This window comes from Bos javanicus, chromosome 5 (assembly GCF_032452875.1).
Source record: "Bos javanicus breed banteng chromosome 5, ARS-OSU_banteng_1.0, whole genome shotgun sequence".
Taxonomy (NCBI): Eukaryota; Metazoa; Chordata; class Mammalia; order Artiodactyla; family Bovidae; genus Bos; species Bos javanicus.
This window is the reverse complement of record NC_083872.1, coordinates 15,622,648-15,648,165: the sequence shown is the minus strand read 5'-3', so window position 1 is coordinate 15,648,165 and position 25,518 is coordinate 15,622,648. Positions and strand designations below refer to the sequence as shown.

General features: G+C 38.2%; 1 long non-coding RNA gene across 4 annotated transcripts in view; it reads right to left on the bottom strand.

Moving 5' to 3' along the window:
* LOC133247180 (uncharacterized) overlaps positions 1–25,518 on the bottom strand; it is a 72,566-nt gene that overhangs the window by 36,198 nt on the left and 10,850 nt on the right. For 3 of the 4 annotated variants that reach the window (XR_009736297.1, XR_009736295.1, XR_009736296.1), the window contains one exon: positions 25,159–25,227. The exons of the other annotated variant lie outside the window; for it this stretch is intronic. This is a non-coding gene — a long non-coding RNA (uncharacterized LOC133247180). The remainder of the gene's footprint in view (positions 1–25,158; positions 25,228–25,518) is intronic. 4 annotated transcript variants of the gene reach the window in all.

The window sequence follows — 25,518 nt, the reverse complement described above, 5'->3', positions numbered from 1 at the left end:
CCCAGAAACTGAACCCATGTCTCCTGAGGCTCCTGCATTGTAGGTGGACTCTTTACTCACTGGGTCACCTGGGAAGCCCATTTTTTTCTTTATTGTTAATAAAATGTTCCTATATTTTTTTTTTTGAAGAGAGCTATTAGATGTTGCGATTAAAATAGCTTTAAATCTAGCATTCAATGACAGAATATGTCAAGTGACTATTTATTAAAAGTCTGTGATTTGACACATGCAGTTCTACGCAGTGACAATACAGCATGAAACAAGACAGAATTTCCCTTTGCTTACAGATGCTACAGTGAGGAAGAGAGACAAAAAGCCAGTAAACAAACAGGGTAGTTTCAGAGTGTAACAAGTGCAATAAAGGAACTAAAGCAGAAATTAGAAAAGTAGATAAATGAAATTAATTGTAAATCTATATATATATACATACCTGCTTTGAGGTAGTTTGTCTTAATTAAGAGTGTTTACTTATTTTTTTTAGCATAAGATATACTAGTTGAGAGATAATTTTATCTTTCCATTATACCTGTGTGATACACAGCTAAAAAGATAGTTGTGTTACATGTCAATGACAATTAACTAGCCAAATTGGAATAGCAGGTGGTGCAATTAAGTATGATATTAAGTTAAGAGACCACAAAATTATAAAAAAAAAATCTCCATGCAATTATGGATTATGAGTTTGGAGTATACACTGAAACATCAGCTTAAAGGTCATTCATTTAATAATCTGGAAACCCATACAATTCATTACATTTCATTAGTGAACTTACCAATATGTTATAAGCTTCCTAATATACAGGGATAAAAATTATGGAGGAGCAGATGATTCAAAAGATCATTAGTGAACACCTCCACACTGAGTTAACTCCAGTGCTTAGGGGAACAAATGATATTACAAGACAACAACTGTTTAGAAGTAATACAGAGAAGTGTTCTTGATTTAGTAACTAATAAAACCACAATTTATATTTTGAAACCAACTCTAAAACTTGCCTGTGCTTTGTTTAAAGACCCTCAAAGATAAGCATCCTCAAAATATATATATATATTAAAAAGGTATAGAGATTTGGTTTTCTTTCCTTCTAGTAAACTCAAAGATATTATTGTATAAAGCAACAATAATAGCAATGTATCCCTAAATAGTTTAGCAGACTCACATTTACAGATGAGGGATAAAATGTTATGCAATAAAATCAGTGAAGGTACCTGGAGCTGATTTCCAATCCAGTAATTATTTCATTGAAAGAATACTGTATTCTCAAGAGAAATGTTGATTTTAAATCATTTATAAATTGTACAACATAATTTTTATTTAAATTTTAAAAAAGGTATGCTAAATTCAGGGTCCTTTTGTTCACTTATATAAATTATATTAACTTTTTTTCCCCATGAACAAACACTGAAAATCCTTAGCACATTGAGAGACACACAAACCAGGCTTTAAACAGCTATGTATACAGTTCTAATTATTGCTTAGTAGCTTTCTAAATATGTTATAAACATATTTCTATATATATATATATATAATAATCTTTAAACTCTTCTCCCGTCTTGCCTACCACTGCCTTCCAAAAATAGTTGACAGATATAATCTTGTTCAGTTGGTCCTAATCAATTTAAAATCTTTGTGCTCTTACTTAATTTTAGATGCTGTGATATATTTGTTAGTAAAATTTTAACACCTTACTATCCATTCTAAAGGAGATCAGTCCTGGGTGTTCACTGGATGGACTGATGCTAAAGCTGAAACTCCAGTACTTTGGCCGCCTCATGCAAAGAGTTGACTCATTGGAAAAGACTCTGATGCTGGGAGGGATTGGGGGCAGGAGGAGAAGGGGATGACAGAGGATGAGATGGGTGAATGGCATCACCGACTCGATGGACGTGAGTTTGTGAACTCCGGGAGTTGGTAATGGACAGGGAAGCCTGGTGTGCTGCAATTCATGGGGTCGCAAAGAGTTGGACACGCCTGAGCGACCGAACTGAACTGAACTGAACTGATCCTTACTTGTACTCTGTAGCAGAAAACCACAGAAAGCCCTGCATATTTCGTACATTGGCCCTTTTATTTAAGGTGAGTAGACACTGAACTAAAGAGTACTTTTCAACAGACATTATCATTGGCGAGCAGGACCTTTAAAAGTCAAGTGCATTTAAGAAATCCTCATCTCTACTCTTACGTGTAGCAAGCACCTTTGAGATACTGAAGGCTGTGTACATTGTTTCAAGATGTCCTCATGGTTTTCCTTGGCTTTCTGGCCTTAGTTCACTGCTGCCACTACATCCTGGATGTGACTAATCATATCAAAAGGCAGGATGATAACAGAGCTTTATGGTGACCCACTGACATAGCACACAGCAAGGATTGGAGGAGGGAGCAATTCCTGGGTGGGAGTTATGAGAGAACTGTTAAGAGAACATTTCACAATGCACAGAGCTTGGTGATGACAAGGGACGTTCTAAACAAAGAAATGGGAGATGGGAACAGCAAATCTGAAAGACATTTAAAATGGACTCATAATAGGCTCTGGAGACTGATTGGATGGACATGGGTAATAATTGCCCAATTTTCTTTACTCCCTGCCAATCATATTATGACTCACAATATGAACCCATCACTTCAAGTGGGTGTGTAGCCTAACTCTCTCTGCTCACCTTACCAGTTATCACCCCCATGATGATGCATATTTACTTCTAATGTGCCTCCCTTCCCCTACTTTCTACTTATTTTATTTTTATTTAGTTTTTCTGCACTATGAAAATCATTCTTCCTCCACAAGCATGCCAAATAGCTTCACTGATCTCTCCCTTTTTTAATTAAAAAATCAAATAGAATCTGTATTGGAATACATGCTGACTTGTCAGTGGTATTGCCGTTCTCTTTGATATAACACTGTCTCCTTTACTTTATTCCCTTTCTCCCCAAACTTCTGCCATTTCCTCCCCAAAACTGCATCTCCATTTATACTTTTCATTTCCATCACTCTGCTCTCTCTGTCTGGGGTCTAGTTTCCTCACACCTGAGTGACTATATGAGCTACCTAGCAGAACTCCCTGGTCCTAAAATAAACAGCTTTCAGAATTTCAGATTTGCTGCAAGTCACTATGCATCAGACTCTGAGCATTCCCACTAAAAATCCTCATAACAAGCCCACAACTCCATCTTACGTGTGAATAAGATGGCTGAATTCTTCAATTACAGTATGAAGGAAGCATAGTTTAAGTCAAAAGTCCTAACTATAAATCTATGCTCTTCATCCTATATACAGAACCATCATCCTTTCAAAGTATTTTGCACATCACTTAAGGCTAAATTTGAAAAAATTCTTTCACTATACTATAAGAGGAATAAAAAACAAAACAAAACCAAAGGAAACCAAGTATAGCAAAATATGCCTTCTAGAATAGTGATGTAATTCCACTTTTGAGTTGATGGGCCTATTTTTTGAATAAAAGAAAGAAACTGCTTATCACAGATAGACAAGGGTGAAACAAGGAGAGCATGTCTTTGTTCTGCATAACAGAAAGGGAAAATAGGTTGGTTTCAACCAACCAAGGGAGAAAAGAAGGAGGAGAAGGGAATATAACAGAGACAGGTAAAAGAAAAATCTGTAAGAAAGTGATGGGCAAAAGAAACACTGATGTATAGAACAGTCTTTTGGATTCTGTGGGAGAGGGAGAGGGTGGGATGATTTGGGAGAATGGCATTGAAACATGCATAATATCATATATGAAACATGCATAATATCATAAATGAAACGAGTCGCAAGTCCAGCTTCGATGCACGATACTGGATGCTTGGGGCTGGTGCACTGGGACGACCCGGGGGGATGGTATGGGGAGGGAGGAGGGAGGAGGGTTCAGGATGGGGAACACATGTATACCTGTGGCAGATGCATTTTGATGTATGGCAAAACCAATACAATATTGTAAAGTTAAAAAATAAAATAAATAAATAAATAAATAAAAGTGATGGGCCTCAACCAGGACCTATAAAAGGAAAGAAAGTGTGTTAGTTGCTCAGTCATGTCCAACTCTGTGACCCCATGGACTGTAGCCTGCCAGGCTCCTCTGTCCATGGAATTCTCCAGGCAAGAATACTGAAGTGGGTAGCCATTCCCTTCAGTGACTGAACCCAGGTCTCCCATATTGCAGGCAGATTCTTTACCATCTGAGCTAGCAGAGAATCACCTATAGGAAACTTTGTGTAGAGAGCTCATGAATTTGTATGAAATGGCATGACTGGAATTAACTTTTGAAATTACTTCTTGCTTGTTTTATAATTCTACGTTTTCCCCAAATTTTTCCATAAAAGATAAAATATATATGGCAGTGTTGAGTTGGTGGTGATTTGCAGAAATAATCATAAATCTCACATTGCTATAAAGACAGAAAAGCCTCAGATTCAAGAGTGCTGTCAAGAGAGAGCAGAAAAGCCTGGAGACCAGTGAACTGATGGCTAGCTTTCCTCTAAATACCAGTAGAAGAAAGTGTCCCTTGGAAAAGTGTGTGTGTTTAGACCTTCTCATTGCAGAGGAGTGTGAACATTATAAAGTTTTCCAAGAGTTGCAGGAACTGAGTTTATCCAAAAAATTATTATTATACAAACATATTTCTCTGCTCAAAATTTCACAAAATTCCCTTCTTGTCGCATTGAATCTAATTTATTGGGTGCATTTTTAAACCTTTATATAATATATTTAACTATTTGTTTATATGTTCATTCGTTCATTCGCATTTCAATCAATAACCATTTTTTTACACAGATTGCCTATGAAGATCCCTGCCAGTATAGAAAGAACTAGACATCTTCATAAACTGTTTCCACAGTCCAAGTATTCATTCTAATTCAGAAATTCAGTTCTCTAAACTGTCTTCTCATGATGTGCCTGTGTTAATTTTCCTATCCTTGCTATGCATTTTTTCAAGTTTTGTCCAAATTACTTTTTTTTTTTTTGCATTAAGCTTAAATGAACTAAATGTCCCAAGTAAAAGGATGAGTGTCAGACTGAATTTTAAAAAGCAAGACTACTACTCAGCTATGAATAAAGATGAAATCTTGCCTTTTGAGACAATAGGGATGAACCTGGAGAGAATTATGCTTAGTGAACGTCAGAGAAAGATGAATATTTTATATTAATACTTACATGTAGAATCTAAAAAATAAAACACACTAATCAATACAACAAAAAATAAACAAACTCACAGATATACAAAACAAACCCATACTTTCAGTGGGGACAGGAAATGGGGAGGAAGAAGATTTGGGTAGGGGATTAAGTTATAAATTTGTTGTTATTGTTGTTCAGTCTCAATAGTGTCCAACTATTTCAACTCCATGCACTGCAGCATGCCAGGCTTTCCTGTCCTTCACCATCTCCTGGAGTTTGCTCAAACTCTTGTCCACTGAAACAGTGAGGCCATCCAACGATCTCTTCCTCTGTCGTCCCCTTCTCTTCCTGCCTTTAATCTTTCCCAGCAATCAGGGATTTTTCCAATGAGTTTGCTTTCTGCCATTAGGGTGGTGTCATCTGCAAATCTGAGGTTATTGATATTTCTCCCAGCAATCTTGATTTCAGCTTGAGCTTCATCCAGCCTGGCATTTTGCATCACATGCTCCGCATAGAAGTTAAATAATAAGGGTGGCAATATTCAGCCTTGATGTACTCCTTTACCAATTTTGGACCACTTAGTTGTTCCATGTCCAGTTCTAACTGTTGCTTCTTGACCAGCATACAGGTTTCTTGGGAGGCAGGTAAGATGGTCTGGTATTTCCATCTCTTGAAGAATATTCCACAGTTTGTTGTTATCCACACAGTCAAAGGCTTTAATGTAGTCAATGAAGCAGAAGCAGATGTTTTTCTGGAGCTCTCTTGCTTTTACTATGATCCAACAGGTGTTGGCAATTTGATCTCTGGCTCCTCTGCCTTTTCTAAATTCAGCTCGTACATCTGGAATTTCTTGTTTCACGTAGTGTTGAAACCTAGTTTGAAGGATTTTGAGCATTACCTTGCTAGCATATGAAATGAGTGCAATTGTGTGGTAGTTTGAGCATTCTTTGGCATTGCCTTTCTTTGGGATTGGAATGAAAAACTCACCTGTTCCAGTCCTGTGGCCACTACTGAGTTCTCCAAATTTGCTGGCATACTGAGTGCAGCATACTCACAGCATCATCTTTTAGAACTTGAAATAGCTTAGCTGGAATTCCATCACCTCCACTAGGCTTGTTTGTAGTAATGCTTCCTAAGGCCCACCTGACTTCACACTCCAGGATGTCTGGCTCTAGGTGAGTGATCATACGATTATAGTTATCCAGGTCATGAAGATCTTTTTTGTACAGTTCTTCTGTGTATTCTTGCTATCTCTTCTTAATATCTTCTGCTTCTGTTAGGTCCTTACCACTTCTGTCCTTTACTGTTCCTATTTCTTCATGAAATGTCCCCTTGGTATCTCTAATTTTCTTGAAGAGATGTCTAGTCTTTCCCGTTCTACTGTTTTCCTCTATTTCTTTATATTGTTCACTGAGGAAGGCTTCATTATCTCTCCTCACTATTCTTTGGAACTCTACATTCAGATGGGTACATCATTCCTTTTCCCTTTGCTTTACACTTTTCTTTTCTCATCTATTTGTGAGGCCTCCTCAGGCAACCATTTTGCCTTCTAGCATTTCTTTTTCTGGGGTTGGTCTTGATCACTGCCTCCTGTACAATGTTATGAACCTCTGTCCATAGTTTTTCTGGCACTCTGTCTATCAAATCTAATCCCTTGAATCTATTTGTCACATCCACTGTATAATCAAAAAGGATCTGATTTAGGTCATACCTGAATGGCCTAGTGGTTTTCCCTACTGTTTTCAATTTGTGTCTGAATTTTGCAATAAGGAGTTCATGATCTGAGCCACAGTCAGCTCCCGGTCTTGTTTTTTCTGACAGTATAGAGCTTCTCCATCTTTGGCTACAAAGAATATAATTCTGATTTCAGTATTGACCATCTGGTGATGTCCATGTGTAGAGTCATCTCTTGTTGGTTTTCCATGACCAGTGCATTCTCTTGGCAAAACTCTGTTAGCCTTTGCCCTGCTTCATTCTGTACTCCAAGACCAAACTTTCCTGTGACTCTCAGTATCTCTTGACTTCCTACTTTTGTATTCCAGTCCCCTATGATGAAAAGGACATCTTTTTTATGTGTTAATTCTTGTAGGTCTTCATCAAACCATTGAACTTCAGCTTCTTTGGCATTAGTGGTTGGGGCATAGACTTGGATTACTATGATATTGGATGGTTTGCCTTGGAAATGAACCAAGATCATTCTTTCACTTTTGAGATTTAACCCAAGTACTGCATTTTGGACTCTTTTGTTGGTCATGAGAGCTACTCCATTTCTTCTAAGGGATTCTTGCCCACAGTAGAAAATATAGTAGTCACCTGAATCAAATTTGCCCATTCTCATCCATTTGAGCTCACTGATTCCTAAAATGTCAGTGTTCACTATTGCCATCTCTTGTTTCACCACGTCCAATTTACCTTGGTCATGGACCTAACATTCCTGTACAATACTGTTCTTTACAGAATTGGACTTTACTTTCGCCACTGGACATATCCACAACTGGGCATCATTTCCACTTTGGCTCAGGCTCTGCATTCCTTCTGAAGTTATTTCTCCACTCTTCTCCACACTGGACACCTACCGACCTGGGCGGGGGGTGAGGGTGGAGTTACATCTTTCAGTGTCATTCATATCTTTCTGCCTTTTCACACTGTTCATGGGGTTAGTTTTCTGTGACTGTGGTTTTCATTCTGTCTGCCCTGTAATGGACGAGGATAGAGGCTTCCTGATCAGAGGGACTGGCTGTGTGGAAAACTGGGTCTTGTTCTGGTGGGCAAAGCCATGCTTCCCAGGTGGCACTAGTGGTAAAGGACCTGCCTGCCAATGCAGGAGACATAAGAAATGTGGGTTCAATCCCTGGGTCAGGAAGATCTCCTGGAGAAGGGAATGGCAACCCACTCCAGTGCTCTTGCCTGGAGGATCCCGTGGACAGAGAAGCTTTGTGAGCTACAGTCCATAGCGTCACAGAAAGTCAGACATTACATAGGTCAAGAAACGAAAAGCAGGAATGGTTACTTTCTTGGTTAAACTTCATTAATTCAAGGATGAGAATGAATGAGACCCAAAGGCACCATGAACAGGGAGCTTTTACAAACAACTATGTATAACATCAATAAGATACATGATATAATGTACAGCACAAGGATAATAGCCAACATTTCAGAATAACTATGAATGGAACATAACCTAAAAATTGTGAATGACTGTATTGTGTACACAAAACTAATATAATAGTATACATCAACTATATGGTCAATAAAAAAAATTTAAATATAAAACCAAAAAGTTTCCACTGGCTAATTACAGAAGCATAAGTGAAAGGTTTGAAACCCCAGTGTTAACTTAAAGAAGGAGGTGGTCATAGGGAGAGGAACTGAGGATGGCCTCTAGAAATTCTTTAGGAGGAAAAACTTCAGGATCGAAGATTAAAAACTGCACAGAGCTAGACTCTGCCAACTGTCTAAATGTGCTTCTAGAAGATTCTTCCCCAGCTCCTCCTAATTAGAAATCAGCCCTGAAGAATATTTGATTTCAGCCGTATAACTGAGCAGAGAACCTAGCCCCATCTTCTTGTAATTTTGATGTAGAAACATTATGCACTAATAAATGAGTGTTGTTTTAAATTTCTAAATTTGTGAAAATTTATTATCCAGCATTAGAAAACAAATATAAGGGCTATTTAATAAGTGACAATAGTACATTCAGGCTTCTATATATTCAAAATTAATTCCAAATTACAAAAATCAGTAATGTTCTTATATGTTCAACACCTTCTAACCTTTGGTCTTAATGATTTTTAAATATTCATTAAAATATCTTGTTATTCTGTAGTAGCATTCCTTTGAGAGCAATTAAATTTCTGTATCCTGTGTTATTAGTGTAGAAAAAGTGATTAACGTGCAATTACAACTCACCAAGGAACCCCTCTCTAAATTACATATAATCTCTAGGAACCAATTTTGCCAATAATAAATCAATGATCATTGCTGTTTGAAAAGTGAGTCCATGTACATAGAAAAATGTAATCACAAAATAGATATACAGTATATGGGAGAGAAATGTTAATAAACATGTATGATAATGGATGGGTAATTGTTTCAACTGAGCTGAACACTGGGTACCTTTGAAATAGTTCCTTTAAAATGGGGACACTGGTGCAATAATTAGGAAACAACCATATTGGAAAAAGAAATTTTGAACAGTGTGGAAGATCTGTATGGAAGACTTCCTTCCCCCTATTTAGAACTGCAAAGATCTAAAATATCCACTAGTCTAATTATCATTAAAGCCATATTTACATCTGAAAAAAGACCACATTTCCTGCAATTATACTATAAACAAATTTGAGCAATAGTAATTAGGAACAGAAACTGGAATAAAATTGTAATATAGGCTCTAAAATCTGGGTACTTGTAACCAAGATTCTATTCTTTAAGGAGCAGTTTGAGGGAAAAACAATCACAGTAATACAGAAAGAACAATTTTCAGAGAGCACATTACCTGCACCAGTAAAGGAAAGCCAAGCATATAATACAGGTTGGAGATGTTGAACCAGCATAAAGGGAAACTACCAGGACAGGATAAGGGCTTTACCAGGTAAGATTATGGAATTACCTAAAGCTATTACAATCTTCCTAGCTTACCCATTTCAGTAGATTACTACGTTTGATTTTACAGTCTAGGTTTTTAATCTTAGTTCACCTTTAAGAGCAGCATCCAACTCAGCTATAAAAGAGAATGTGAAAGTCACTTAGTTCTGTCTGACTCTTTGCGACCCCATGGATATATATACAGTCCATGGAATGCTCCAGGCCAGAATACCGGAATACACAGCCTTTCCCTTCTCCAGGGGATCTTCCCAACCCAGGGACTGAACCCAGGTCTCTCGCATTGCAGGCGAATTCTTTACCAGCTAAGCCACAGGGAAGCCCTAGAATATTGGAGTGGGTAGCCTATCCCTTCTCCCTGGATCTTCCTGACCCAGGAATCGAACCGGGGTCTCTTGCATTGCAGGCAGATTCTTTACCAGCTGAGCTACCAGGGAAGCCCAAAAGAGAATGAAATAATGCCTCTTGCAGCAATGTGGATGGACCCAGAGATTACCAAACTAAGCGAAGTAAGTCAGAAGGAGAAAGACAAAATACCATTGTTGTTGTTCAGTCACGAAGTCATGTCTGACTTTCTGTGACCCCATGGATGGCAGTACACCAGGCTTCTCTGTCCTCCACTATCTGCCAGAGTTCACTCAAATTCATGTCCACTGAGTCAATGATGCTATGTAACCATCTCGTCCTCTGCTGCCCTCTTCTCCTTTTGCCTTCAATCTTTCCCAGCATCAGGGTCTTTTCCAATGAGTCAGCTCTTCATATCAGGTGGCCAAAGTATTGAAACTTCAGCTTCACCAACAATCCTTCCAATGAATATTCTAGGTTTATTTCCTTTAGGATTGAAGTGATCCACTTGCAGTCCAAGGAACTCTCAGCATCACAATCAGAAGCATCAATTGTTCAGGACTTAGTCTTCTTTATGGTCCAACTCTCACATCCGTACATGACTACTGGAAAAACCACAGCTTTGACTATATGACCCTTTGTTGGCAAGGTGATGTCTCTGCTGTCTAATACATTGTTTATGTTTGTCATAGCTTCCTTTCCAAGGAGCAAGCATCTTTTAGTTTCTTGGTTGCATTCACTGTCTGCATTGGTTTTGGAGCTCAAGAAAATAAAATCTGTCACTGTTTCCACCTTTTCCCCTTCTATTTGCCATGAAGCAATGGGACTGGATACCATGATCTTAGTTTTCTGAATGCTGAGTTTCAAGTTTAAAATACCATATCACTTATATGTGGACTCTAAAATATGACACAAATGAACTTATCTATGAAACAGAAGCAGACCCACAGACATAGAGAACAGACTTGTGATTGCCAGATGGCAGGGGGCAGGAGAAGGATGGACTGGGAGTTTGGGGCTAGCAGATGCAAACTATTATACATAGGATGGATTAACAACACGATCCTACTGTGTAGCACATGGAACTATATTCAGTATCCTGTGATAAACTATAATGAAAAAGAATATGAAAACGAATGTGTGTATATACATAACTGAATCACTGTGCTGTACAGCAGAAATTAATACAACATTGTAAGTCAACTATATTTCAACAAAGTAAATTTTAAAACAAAAATAATTTTTTAGAAAGTGCAGCATTCACGATAGTTAACTAGCCCTATAGCCTTGGTCAAATTGACTTACCTATCTCTGCCTCTGTTTTCTCACCTATAAAACATTACCTGCAGTTTTCAATGAGAGAAGCTAGCTCATAGGATGTGGTGAAGGTCTGATGAACTAATATTTGTGAAATATTTAGAACAGTATAGTATTAGTTGCTCAGTCATGTCCAACTCTTTGTGACCCCATGACTGCAACCTGCAAGGCTTCTCTGTCTATGGGATTTCCTAGGCAAGAATACTGGAGTGAGTTGCCCTTTCCTTTTCCAAGGGATCTTCCCAACCCAGGGATTGAACCTGGGTCTCCCACATTGTAGGCAGATTCTTTACCATCTGAGCTATCAGGGAAGTCCCCAGAACAGTATAAGCACTGCGTAAATGTGTGCTACAACAATGTATGAATGCATTAATACATATACATTAACAAATGTTTTAATTATCTGTTAGCTGGTAGACACATCAGATGTTATGAGTGAAACAGTGTCAGAAACAGCCTCTTTTTCAAAAAGCTTATAGTCTAGAATGGGTAGATTGATAAATAACAAAGAAATATCAATATTGTATGAGAAGGGATCATAGGAAATTATAAAATTGACATAATAATAACAATGGGCTTCCCAGGTGGATTCCCTCATAATTCAGTTGGTAAAGAATCTGCCTGCAATGCAGGAGACCCCCTGTTCGATCCCTGGGTTGGGAAGATCTGCTAAAGAAGGGATAGGCTACCCACTCCAGTATTCTTGGGCTTCCCGTGTGGCTCAGCTGGTAAAGAATCTGCCTGCAATGTGGGAGACCTGGTTTCGATCCCTGGGTTGGGAAGATCCCTGGAGAAGGGAAAGGCTACCCACTCCAGTATACTGGCCTAGAGAATTCCATGAACTGTATAGTCCATGGGGTCACAGAGTCGGACATGACTAAGGGACTTTCACTTTCTTTCACTTTCCCAGGTGATGCTAGTGGTAAAGAACCTGCCTGCCAATGCAGGAGACATAAGAGATGCTGGTTCAATCCCTGGGCCAAGAAGATACCCTGGAGAAGGGTATGGCAACCCATTCCAGTATTCTTGCCTGGAAATCCTGTGGACAGAGGAGCCTGGCAGGCTACAATCCATAGGGTCACATAGAGTTGGACATGACTGAAGTGACTTAGCACACACAATAATAACAACTATTTCTAAGGTTACCATGAAGTATCTTTGTGATAATTCCTGAAAAGATTTATTACAATTCTTGGTATACAGTAATGACTTAATAAAAGTTAGCTCTTATTGTTGTGTTATAGTTTTTTTGTTTCATTCCACCCTTGTCTTTCCATGGGAACATGAGTTCTTGTGGGTGTAGGGGGCACTCATCCTGCTTGCTAATGCAGGAGATGTAAGAGACTCGGGTTCAATCCCTGGGTTGGGAAGATCCCCTGGAGGAGGCAATGGCAACCCACTCCAGGATTCTAGCCAGGAGAATCTCATGCACAGAAGAGCCTGCTGGGCTACAGTCCATGGGGTTGCAAAGAGCTGGACACAACTGAGCGTCTGAGCACAGCACAATTACCTCATCTGGATCTTAAAATGATGGTAGAACTTTTCTGGCTGCCAAGTGGGATGGAATGAACCATGTAAAGAAAAGATTTGGTCAATTTAGGGGTTTTAGGGAAGATTGTTGAAAGCAATAATGAAGAAAAAGGGAAGGAATAGATAGATATTGGAAAGCTGACAAATGGATAATTCAGTTCAGTTCAGTCGCTCAGTCATGTCCAACTCTTTGTGACCCCATGGACCGCAGCACTCCAGACTTCCCTATCCATCACCAACTCCCAAAGTTAACTCAAACTCATGTCCATTGAGTTGGTAATGCCATCCAACCATCTTATCCTCTGTCATTCTCTTGTCCTCCTGCCTTCAATCTTTCCCAGCATCAGGGTCTTTTCAAATAAGTCAGTTCTTCGCATCAGGTGGCCAAAGTATTGGAGTTTCAGCTTCAGCATCAGTCCTTCCAATGAATATTCAGGACTGATTTCCTTTAGAATGGACTTTGGTTGGATCTCCTTGTAGCCCAAGAGAGTCTCAAGAGTCTTCTCTAACACCACAGTTCAAAAGCAGTAATTGTTCAGTGCTCATCTTTCTTTATAGTCCAACTCTCACATCCATACATGACTACTGGAAAAACCATAGCCTCGACTAGACAGACCTTTGTTGACAAAGTAATGTGTCTGTTTTTTTTTAATATGCTATCTAGGTGGGTCATAACCTTTCTTCCAAGGAGTAAGTATCTTTTAATTTCATGGCTGCAGTTAGCATCTGCAGTGGATAATTGGGGTACCAGATTTTGGAGTAACTTACACTTGAAGATAAAAAATTTTAGATTGTGTACAAAGACCAGTATGGATCCATGTCTCTGACTTTGCAAGTTGGAGTTCCCTTTGTTCTTCAATTTCCATGTACTGTGACCTTCATAAAGTAAGTTTCAACTTAAGGAGAATCTTCACTATGAAAGATCACAGGGTCTCTTAAGTTTGTGCCTGGACCTGACTTTAATCTCCAGTACTGTGGTTAAGCAGTATTTGTGGAATTAATTGGAAAGAATGAGCTTAGTTCAAAATTGTTTCTTACTGAAATCACAATGTTGTTTTTTAGTCTCTAAGTAATGTCTGACTCTTTGTGACCCCATGGACTATAGCCCACCAGATTCCTCTGTCCATGAGATTTCCCAGCAAGAATACTGGAGTGGGTTGCCATTTCCTTCTCCTGGGGATCTTCCCTACCCACATCTCCTTAATTGGCAGGCAGATTCTTTACCACTGAATCACCAGGGAATCCCAATAAAAAAGCATATGTGTTAAAACAGTCCAGTGTTAAACATATTTAAACCTGTATTCTAATATGTTCATGTGTGCTCAGTTGCTCAGTCATGTCCAACTCTTTGCAACCCTGTGGACAGTAGCCCAGGGGAGTAATATGCTCCTCTGGCCATGGGATTTCCCAAGCAAGAATACTAGAGTGGGTTACCAAATCCTTCCCTAGGGAATCTTCCCAATGCAGGGATCAAATCCGTGTCTCTTGAGTCTCCCCCATTGTCAGGCAGATTCTTTACCACTGAGCCACTTGGGAATCCCATTCTAACACAAGAGTTCTGTTATCCCACAGCTTGATTGTTCTAACTAAGAAAGTGAGTTTCAAACCATTTACTACCTTGAGAAGAAATGAGATGGGATCTTGAAAATTGGGGGCAGATTTTCCCCCATGGCAGATGAGCTCTTCCCACCATGAAGTTCTTTGTTTAAAATATTAAGAAGTAAAAATATTTTGTTCCATTTCTTCTTAACTTTATGTCATAGAAGAAGATATTAGATATGTAACTGTTAAACATGTGAGAGTCAGGATATGTTGCCATGAGTGTCTATTTGTATTCAGAAAGGCAACTGTGCAATTGGTTTTGAACTGATTGATCATCAAACTAGAAAAACGTGTCTGGAAAATAAAGAATCTAAACTTGAAAAAAAAAATGGATTTCTTTTCTTCACCACAACTTCCCTAAGAATCTTTTCCTAAAATATTTTCTCGAACATTGAATAAATAAATTTATTATCCAGTCTTATAAGATCATACTATATTTGTAATCTATTATTTGGTCAATACAGTCTGAATTATGTAATGGGTATGTTTTGGTATATAGTAATTAAATTATGATTAAGTCATTTTAGATGAGCATCTCCGAGTGTTTACGTTTAATTTGAATGTAATCATAGTCTTAGTCACAGTACTTGTTAGGCACACCAAATTGCCTAATGAGATGTTTTTATTAATAAATGATCACTGAAAATGATAATTTAATAAAATTCATTCCTAGCAAAATATATGTCAAGTCATGAGCTCTACAAATGAAGACAATTATTTTGTACTACATGGAAAGAAGCTTTTCCCCTAAAAATTATGTGCTTCAGGTGCCACTGTATATTTCTTATACTTTCTATGACTTAAATTACTACAGACAAAACTCCAATTCTCTGTACCCTGAGTTCATTTCTGCCCATGGGTGAGGTAGGCAGGTGAGAAGGAAAAGTCTGCTTCCTAACATTGTCCATTTAATTAGTTGATTTTAAATAGAGGGTATATCCCCACTATGGATCTCCACTCTTTTTGTAGTGAAGGGGCTCAATTAACCCAATGAAGGTATAAGCCATGCTGTGCTTTTGACTATGTGGATCACAGCTAACTGGAAAATTCTTAAAGAGATGGGAGTACCAGACTACCTTACTTATCTCAAGAAGCAACAGTTAGAACCAGACAAGGAACAACTGACTGTGTCAAAACTGGGAAAGGAAATCAACAAGGCTGTGTTTTTTCACCCTGCTTATTTAACTTCTATGCAGAGTACATCATGTGAAATACTGGGCAGGGTGAATTACGAGCTGGACTGAACATTGCCAGGAAAAATAACAGCCTCAGATATGCAAATGACAACACTCTAATGGTAGAGAGTGTAGAGGCATTAAAGAGCCTTTTGATGAAGGTGAAAGAGGAGAGTGAAAAAGCTGGTTTACAGCTCAATATTCAAAAAACTAAGATCATGGCATCTAGTCCCATCACTTCATGGCAAATAGAAGGTGAAAAAGTGGAAGCAGTGACAGATTTTATTTTGCGGGGGCTCCAAATTCACTGTGGATGGTTACTATAGCCAAGAAATTAAAAGGCACTTGCTCCTTGGAAGAAAAGTTATGACAAATCTAGACAGTGTATTAAAAAGCAAAAACATCATTTTGCTGACAAAGGTCCATATAGTTAGAGCTATGGTTTTTCCAGTAGTCATGTATGGATATGAGAGTTGGACCATAAAGAAGACTGAGTGGTGAAGAACTAATGCTTTTGAACTGTGACGTTGGAGAAGATTCTTGAGAGTCCCTTGGACTGCAAGAAGATCCAACCAGTCCATCCTAAAGGAAATCAGTCCTGAATATTCATTGGAAGGACTGATGCTGAAGCTCCAATACTTTGGCCACCTGATGTAAAGAATAGACTCATTGGAAAAGATGCAGATGTTGGGAAAGATAGAAGGCAAAAGGAGAAGGGGGTAGAAGAGGATGAGATGGTTAGATAGCATCACTGACTCAATGGACATGAATTCGAGCAAATTCTGGGAGATAGTGGACAGGGAAAACTGGCGTGCCACAGTCCATGGAGTGACGAACAGCTGGATACAACTTGGCAACTTAACAACAACAAAAGGGTGTATCTCATTCTCTATTTTCTAAATTGATGGTTTCTTATCATGTATCCACTGTCTATAGAGTCCAGAAGTGTTTTTTTGCACATACCTATAGTCAACTGGGGAATTTTTATAATTTTGCCTCCATGTCCACTTAGCCACTACAATGTAAACATCTTCTTAAGGAATAGTTATTATTTATCTATGCATTTACACAGTTTATAATTTTTTAAAAGGATTAGCATTTAGGAATGGAAATCTCCTAATAATAAAATGTGCTTTTCATCAGTTTTAACCTCTGATTTTTCAATGCAATCTTTGTTTGACGATGTCCATTTAGATTTGGAAACTTCATTACATAAAATTTTCACCAATCTGGAGTAAAATGAAATAAAGGCAGCTATAGTCTCTTTTTTGCCCCTTCCGTTTGGCCAAAAAAAGCTATTTCATACTGTGATTTATAGTTCATGTCATCTAATGGCCAGTTATATAAACTAAACAATATACAGGATATACTTAGGCTTACAGGAGAATAAACTGTGAAGGGAGCTGGGAAAAAGAATCATTTTGTAAACTCTAAAAAAATAAAATTTGATCTTATATCATATTCTGAAAGTGATAATAGACTCATGTCCAATAATTTGTCTCCTTGGGGATGTTTTGAAGACTTTTGTAGGAAAAAAAAAAAAAAACACGCTTCTCTTGGTTTAAAGCTCTTTATAAAATTTATGTTCAGATATTCCCTTGATAGCCACGTTGAATTGCAGTGACTGGAGCTCTTCAGTGAGTCTTCAGTCATTTGTATTTTGGTTATTACAAGTGAGAAATGGAAGAGTTTTTGTTTAAAGAGAATTCTTTACATAATGGCAGCTTGATTTGTAGTTCAGACTTTTTAGAATGTCAAGACCAATAATTCATGTGAACAGTGAAAGAAAAAACTGAATTTCCTTACACAGACAATCCTACAAAGAATGTCTGGGTGTTTTTATTCTAAATGAAATGATGCTGTAAATAAGATGACCATTTTCTGAGGAACTGAAGTTTTCCTAACATAATCTTTTATTAATCTGGACAAGTATACCATGTTTGCATAGGCTAATTTGAGATGCTACATTTGCCAGCCTTGATTTCATTTTTATTTATTTTCACATTTTTAACCTAATTGTGCTTTTTAGGTAGGGATTCTGTGTGATTACTGTCCTAAGGAGGAAACTACGAAAGACATTTGGGACACTGGAAACAGGAATTAACTGGGACTGTCCTGGGAAAACCAGTTATATGGCCACGCTTTCAGGGGACCAGTGAATATTTTGAAATAGTCTAAACATTGCTTTTGTACTTGTGTGTGCATTGAGGGATCAAGGGAGAACATCCAGAGATTTATACAACTTTTAAACATGTCTATTTCCAAAGAAGTGGACTTCCCAGGTGGCTTGGTGGTGAAGAACCCGCATGCCAATGCAGGAGACACAAGAGATGCAGGTTTGATCCCTGGGAAGATACCCTGGAGTAGGAAATGACAACCCACTCTAGTATTCTTACCTGGGATATCCCATGGACAGAGGAGCCCAGAGGGCTATAGTCCATGGAGTCACAAAAGAGTTGGACACAATTTAGTAACTAAACAAAAGCAAACTTCCAAAGAAAGGCTAGGAACTCCTGGTTTGAGCTTTTCTGTGACTAAATGGAGGAATATTGCAACATCAGGGAAAATAACTCAGGAAATATGAATGACTTGGGCAGAGAAGCTGTGCAAATCATTGATTTATGAACACATTTATATGAATTATAGAGATACTCTCAATACTTAATCAGTGCTTTTTAGGTATCCAGTTGATCAGTTACTGAAATTTCATCAATGCATTTATGTGTGGATATTTAAAAATCTCAGATTTACCAGCTTTGATTTTAAATCTCTCAAACATGGAGCACTGACTTCTCAGGGCTTTAACAGGCCAGAAATAAAAAAGATGCTCTATATTTTATTTACAGAGTCTACTTTTCTTTCTTTGAGCTCAAAAACAAGTGTGACAATGGAGGTGACGCAAGGTGCATAGAAATACATTCTGTTCTATCATCCTCGGAATTTATCTCACGGAAGCAGGACAGATTGCAGAACATAATCAACAGCTCAGAAATTACTGGCAAAACATCTCTGCCCTGTGTTTCAACAAGAATCTGGCCCTAGGATAAATTATTATAGGTTACATTCTCAAGGAAACATATGCCCTAGATGTTCCAATTCTCCTCAGGTCCCATGTAAGAAGAAATGAGAGGGATTCTAATCCCCTTCTAAGGCCAAACAAGGACATAGAGGCAGAGCTGATTGACAAAAAATGGCCCATTTTTCCTTCATGACAGGAAAATTATTCTTTCCATTCTGGTTTCTTAGTCTGCTTGGAATCTGTAACATATTCTTACTGTTTCTTATGCTACAGCGACCTTTATCTTTTGAAGTCTCCACTTTGCAAAATTTGTTGTACAGTTTTCAGAAATAGCACACAGTTAAATTTCTACAATATGCCAACATTACCTATTAATGTTTTCTCACATGCCTCATTCATTTTCCTAAATCCTGGGCAAAATCCCCCAAAGAAAATGTCAATGGCTTATAATGTTTCCTCTTTAGTAATTTTCCAAACTGAGAATGTCAATAACCTGATAAAGAATTCTCTTCAAAGTACAGCATGGCATGAGGAAGACTCAGTCAAGACTGAACTTTTTCTAGAGGGTTATATTATTATTTTGCAATTGCCTTTGACAAGTAACCACTGGATTTACAATTAGATTTTTTGACAATGACTGAAGTTTTCCAACCCAAAATTTGCCAGAAATCTCCCTCTCAGAGGAGAAAAAAGAAGAGGATGCAAAATAGAAAAGTTATTTTAGACTTTTATACAGATTAATAAAGGCTGAAATATTTTTCATCTACTATTCTCACCCTTCATAGATATTACACACAGAGAACTGAAGGGAAAGAATTAAAAGTTTCAGTAAGTAAAAGTGAGCTGTAATATAACTGTCCCTAAGAATTCTATTATCACAGTAAGAGAAGCTTTCTTTGAGCTTTCAAAATTCTTCTGGACCAACAACCTTGCAAAGCTTTGGAGAGAAATGGAAAGATAGGAGAGAGGGTCCTCATTCTTCCTAAAAATGTTGACTTTCCAGGAAGGAAGGTGAAGAAATGAATGGGTTACCCCCATCCTATTCCCTATCATTGCCATTTTCTCAGAGAGGAAGTGGCTTGAGCAGCATCAGACATCACAGAACTAAAACAACTAGAGAAGGTTCAACTCTAGCAATCTCTGGATCCAGCATCTAGTCAGAAAGCGTCCCTGCAGGGTGGAGGGATGTGCAACGTATGCTGACTACAACTTTCCAATGTTTTTGAGATTCTCTTTGGGGCCTAATGAACGCACTGGTTGAAGAGCAAGACATTGACACTTCTGGGCTTTCTTTTCACTGTGGACTCTTTTCCTGATTTCTGATCCTTATTCATACTTGAACATTTCTCACTGCACCTCTCCTCAAAGCAACACATACATCATTTGAAAAGAGCTCATATCATAGACCGAAACTCATCCTTTTGAGGTGGTGGCAGTGGGTGCCAGGGGGGAAAGGTACCTACTGTCTAGGTCAGTGGCATTGAGATGATCATTTCCCCAGCTTATCTCATCCCCTCCAACAATCGTTTTCTCCTCTGCCCCAGGGGTATTATCCAACTGTTGACTTCGGGGGTTTGCAGATTTCACAATGTAGTGCTACGTTTTCTTTTTGTCTGTAGGTTATTTCTTCAGAGAAAAAGACAATAATTTCCTACAATTCATACAAATGTGAAGAGGAGCAGTATGTTACAGTTGTTGCTGTTGTTTTATATAGTGCAAAATAAAAAGAGCAAAAAAAAAGAATGAAAGAAAAAAAGGTGTTTTTTGAGGCCTCAGCAGGAATGAATGGATCATTCTAGGAAAACCTGTGTAGAGTTAAGCTTTCCTGGTAGCTCAGATGGTAAAGAATCTGCCTATAATACAGGATACCTGGGTTCAATCCCTGGATTGGGAAGTTGCCCTGGAGAAAGCAATGGCTACCCACTCTGGCATCTTGCCTGGGAAATCCCATGGACAGAGGAGCCTTGAAGGCTGTAGTCAATGGAATTGCAAAGAGTCAAACATGACTGAGTGACTAACACATTAATGCTATTTTAAGAGTTTTTGTATGGGATTTTGGATTCATGGGCTTCTATAATGCCTCTTAAATTAAGATGTGTCTTATTTTAAGATATTCTTTTAAGACTGGGAGATGCTTGTGTAAGGTTGGAGGATATGTCATAAAGAGTTATCTGCTTGGGTCTGACTCTCCCAGGCACTTTCAATGTAAAGACATAAAAAAAAAAAACAAAACTGTAGGGCTTTGGGGTTTAAGCAGTAAGACTTTTATGCATAATTAAGAACCAACAAAGAGTACAAGAGAGTTAGAGATGAAATTGGATGCTTATTACAGATAAAATCTGGACTGGACTACATTGCTTAAGCATGTGGTCAAATAGGCTTGCTGACACTCAGTTCAGAACTTGGAACACCACCCAGCCTCCCATCTGTGGAGAAAACACATACTTCCCTGTGAAAAGGAATGACTAAGAAGCTGAGCAAGGAAGAGGAGTATACTCTAATGGAGATTGATTCCCAGGGAACAAGAGGTTGGGAAACATTTGTAAGTGTTGCTCAAGAACAAAGAGGTATCTTTGAGTTCTCTTTATGGCCCAAATCATGTTAATGGGGTAGGAAAGTTGCATGAGGCACAGCCATACTGCCAGGGAAGAGAGAGTGTGCACTTTACTTCTATCTTACCTTTGTTGTAGCTCTTAGAAACCTAAAACTTAGAGAAGGAATTGACATAAATTTGGACTTGGTTTCAATAAATTCCAAATGCATTCGTATTTTCTATGAGCTCTAATACCATCATGTGTCCTATGAAAATAAAGATATTATGATATCCTATAATAGAATTTAACGCTGTTTCAGTTATAATTTCCCAAATTTCTTTGAGCGTGGGATATTTTGTTTTCTATGCAGTTGAGTTTCTCAGATACACAAACTCAAATTCTGCATAGCTACTTGTTTCATAGAATACTCCAGAGAAGATGCTGGGTTTTTGAACTACACAAATATACTCAGCCCTTGTGTCACTCATAAGAGAGAAAGAAACCATGATTCAGTTTTTTCCACATTAAAGAGGAACACTTCTCCTAAAATTGCAGCATGCTTTAAAAACTTCAGATTGGCATAGTTTAACTAGCAGCGCTTTCTCTTTCCTAACTCTGCATACAATGGTATGTCCTAAAACAATGTCATTTTATTGAATGAAATATCAATGGAAAGATGGGACATAGAAAGTCTGGGTTCAGTTTAGTCTCTCAGACATGTCCAGCTCTTTGTGACCACATGGACTGCAGCATACCAGGCTTTCAATATGTAACCAAGTCCCAGAGCTTACTCACACTCATGTCCATAGAATCAGTGATGCCATCCAGCCATTTCATCCTCTGTTATCCCCTTCCCCTCCTGCCTCCAATCTTTCCCAGCATCAGGGGCTTTTCCAATCAGGTGGCCAAAGTATTAGAAAAGTATACTTCTAAAGTATCAGCTTCAACATCAGTACTTCCAATGAATATTCAGGACGGATTTCCTTTATGATTGACTGGCTAGATTTCCTTGCAGTCCACGGGACTCGCAAGCGTCTTCTCCAAAACCACAGTTCAAAAGCATCAATTCCTCAGTGATCAGCTTTCTTTATAGTCCAACTCTCACATCCATACATCTCACATCCAAAGCATCACGTATGCATGCTTTGAGTAGATGGACCTTTGTTGGCAAAGTAATGTCTCTGCTTTTTAATATGCTATCTAGATAGGTCATGACTTTTCTTCCAAGGAGCAAGCATCTTTTAATTTCATGGCTGCACGTCACCGCCTTCAGTGATTTTCGAGCCTAAAAATGTAGTCTCTCACTGTTTCCATTGTGTCCCTATCTATTTGCCATGAAGTGATGGGACCAGATGCCATGATCTTAGTTTTCTGAATGTTGAGTTTTAAGCCAACTTTTTCACTCTCCTCTTTCACTTTCGTCAAGAGGCTTTTTATTTCTTCTTCGCTTTTTGCCATAAAGGTAGTATCATTTACATATCTGAGGTTATTGATACTTCTCCTGGCAATCTTGATTCCAGCTTGTGCTTCATCCAAGCCAGCATTTCTCATGATGTACTCTGCTTATAAGTTAAATAAGCAGGGTGACAATATACACCATTACGTACTCCTTTCCTTATTTGGAACCAGTCTGTTGCTCCATGTCCAGTTCTAACTGCTGTTTCTTGACGTGCATACAGATTTCTCAGGAGGCAGGTCAGGTGGTCTGATATTCCCATCTCATGAAGAATTTTCCACAGTTTGTTGTGATCCACATAAATAAAGACTTCGGCATTTAAAAGCAGAAGTAGATATTTTTCTGGAACTCTCTTGCTTTTTTGATGATCCAACAGATGTTGGCAATTGGATCTCTGGTTCCTCTGCCTTTTCTAAATCCAGCTTAAACATCTGGAAGTTCACGGTTCATGTACTGTTGAAGCCTGGCTTGGATAATTTTGAGCATTACTTTGCTAGCATATGAGATGAGTGCAATTGTGTGGTAGTTTGGGCATTCTCTGGCATTGCCTTTCTTTGGGATTGGAATGAAAATTGACCTTTTCCAGTCCTGTGGCCACTGCTGAGTTTTCCAAATTTGCTGGCATATTTGGGTGCAGCAGTTTCACAGCATCATCTTTTAGGATTTGAAATAGCTCAACTAGAATTCCATCACCTCCACTAGCTGTGTTCATAGTGATGCTTCCTAAGGCCCACTTGACTTTGCACTCCAGGATGTCTGGCTCTAGGTGAGTAATCACAGACCATCATGGTTATCTGGGTCGTGAAGACCTTTTGTGTATAGTTCTCCTGTGTATTCTTGCCACCTCTTCTCAATATCTTCTGCTTCTGTTAGGTCCATACCATTTCTGTCCTTTATTGTGCCCATCTTTGCATGAAATATTCCTTTGGTATCTCTAATTTTCTTGAAGAGATGTCTAGTCTTTCCCATTCTATTGTCTTCCTCTATTTCTTTGCGTCGATCACTGAAGAAGGCCTTCTTATGTCTCCTTGGTATTCTTCGGAACTCTGCATTCAAATGGGCACATCTTTCCTTTTCTCCTTTGCCTTTTGTGTCTTTTCTCAGCTATTTGTAAAGCCTATTCGGACAACCTTTTTGCCTTTTTGCGTTTCTTTTTCTTGGGGATGGTCTTGATTACTGCCTTCTGTACAATGTCACGAACTTCCATCCATAGTTCTTCAGGCACTCTGTCTTTCAGATCTAGGTCCTTAAATCTATCTCTCACTTCCACTGTATAATCGTAAGGGATTTGATTTAGGTCAGCATGATCTAGTGGTATTCACTACTTTCTTCATTTTAAGTCCGAATTTGGCAAAAAGGAGTTCATGATCTGAGTCACAGTCAGCTCCCGGTCTCGTTTTTGCTGACTATATAGAGCTTTCTGTAGAAAGTCTACATGTTCTTTTTTTTCTTTCTGTGTGTGTCCAACACAGTATTTCAAGTCAGGGATATGCCTATCATCTAGCTAAGTGCCTGATACACAATAAGCACTCAAGTTTTTGATAAAATTAAAATAAGAAATAAAGACAGGTTGTGACCTCTCTCACACTTTACAAAGAATTAGAATGTCATAGGGTTTCTGACTGGACTGGAAATACATGGTTTGTCTGAAACTGGGTAAGGTTTTCATGGCTAATTATTTCTTTCTCGCCTATGTAAAGAATGTTTCTAGCTCCTCTTTTGTTGACATTAAACAATGTCACTTCTCAATTTCTATGCAACAGCAGTTCACTGTCGTCAGTTTAGAATAGCTATGCATTATAAATGTTTTTTGGCTCCTGTCTACTTCCCCTGTATATTTTGGTCTCAGCCGAACACATTTATATAATATGTTTTAATTCCAAGGTTCTACCTAATTTTGATGGCTTCAAATTTTATTAAAAATGCAAGAAAATAATATTGTAATTTTTTTAACTGGATGGCTGATTGGTTCAGTATTAATTTAGTACCCTAGCTATGTAGGGTCATTATTAATATACACTTTCTGTTGTCCAACAGTTGTTACAGTGGTGAGTTTCCAAATAATGGTGGATTTTCGACTATCAAATACAAACTAGCTTTATTCTATATCATAAAAATGTTCTTGTCAGTATTCAAATTATCTTAGATCCCTAGCTGGAGATTCTAATATTTCAGATAAGTAGACAATCTTAATTGGAAGGGATATCAAAGAGTAATTTCATTATTTTAAAAAAGATAATGAATTAGATAAGCAATATGAAAGATTATTTGCTAACTTCTTTTTTAAGATCCCCAAAACAGTGAGCTAAGATCTCTAGGTTTAACCCATAAATCCCACTGGTTAGGTCCTACCTCACCTTTCTTTTCCTTATTATTCTTTAGTTTCCATGTTGGAGGTTCTCAACTCTTCAGATTCTGGCTAGAATAAAAATTTACTTATTTTATTAAAGGCTGACCAGCTTACCTCATTGTGTAGGAGCTAAATCTCGTATGCCATTTCCCATGTATATATTATATTGTCATAGAGGAGAGTCTAGGAAGAGGAAGGAAAGCGTGAGTCATCTTGACAGCCCTCATTAGAGAAGCCTGTTTCCTTTTCTCCTCTGTTAAAAATTATGATAGCTGTATGTGGCTGAAATTTCTGTATCATATGCTTTTCTAACATATTCATTCCAAGATCATTTCCTTTGTTATACAATCGCAGTTCAAAGCGTGGTTCCATAGATGACTTATCAACACAGCAGAAATGAGTGATTTCCACTTGAAAATACTTGGGTTTGATGGATTAATATACTGCAGAAGAATAATGAAAGAGTTCATGTTA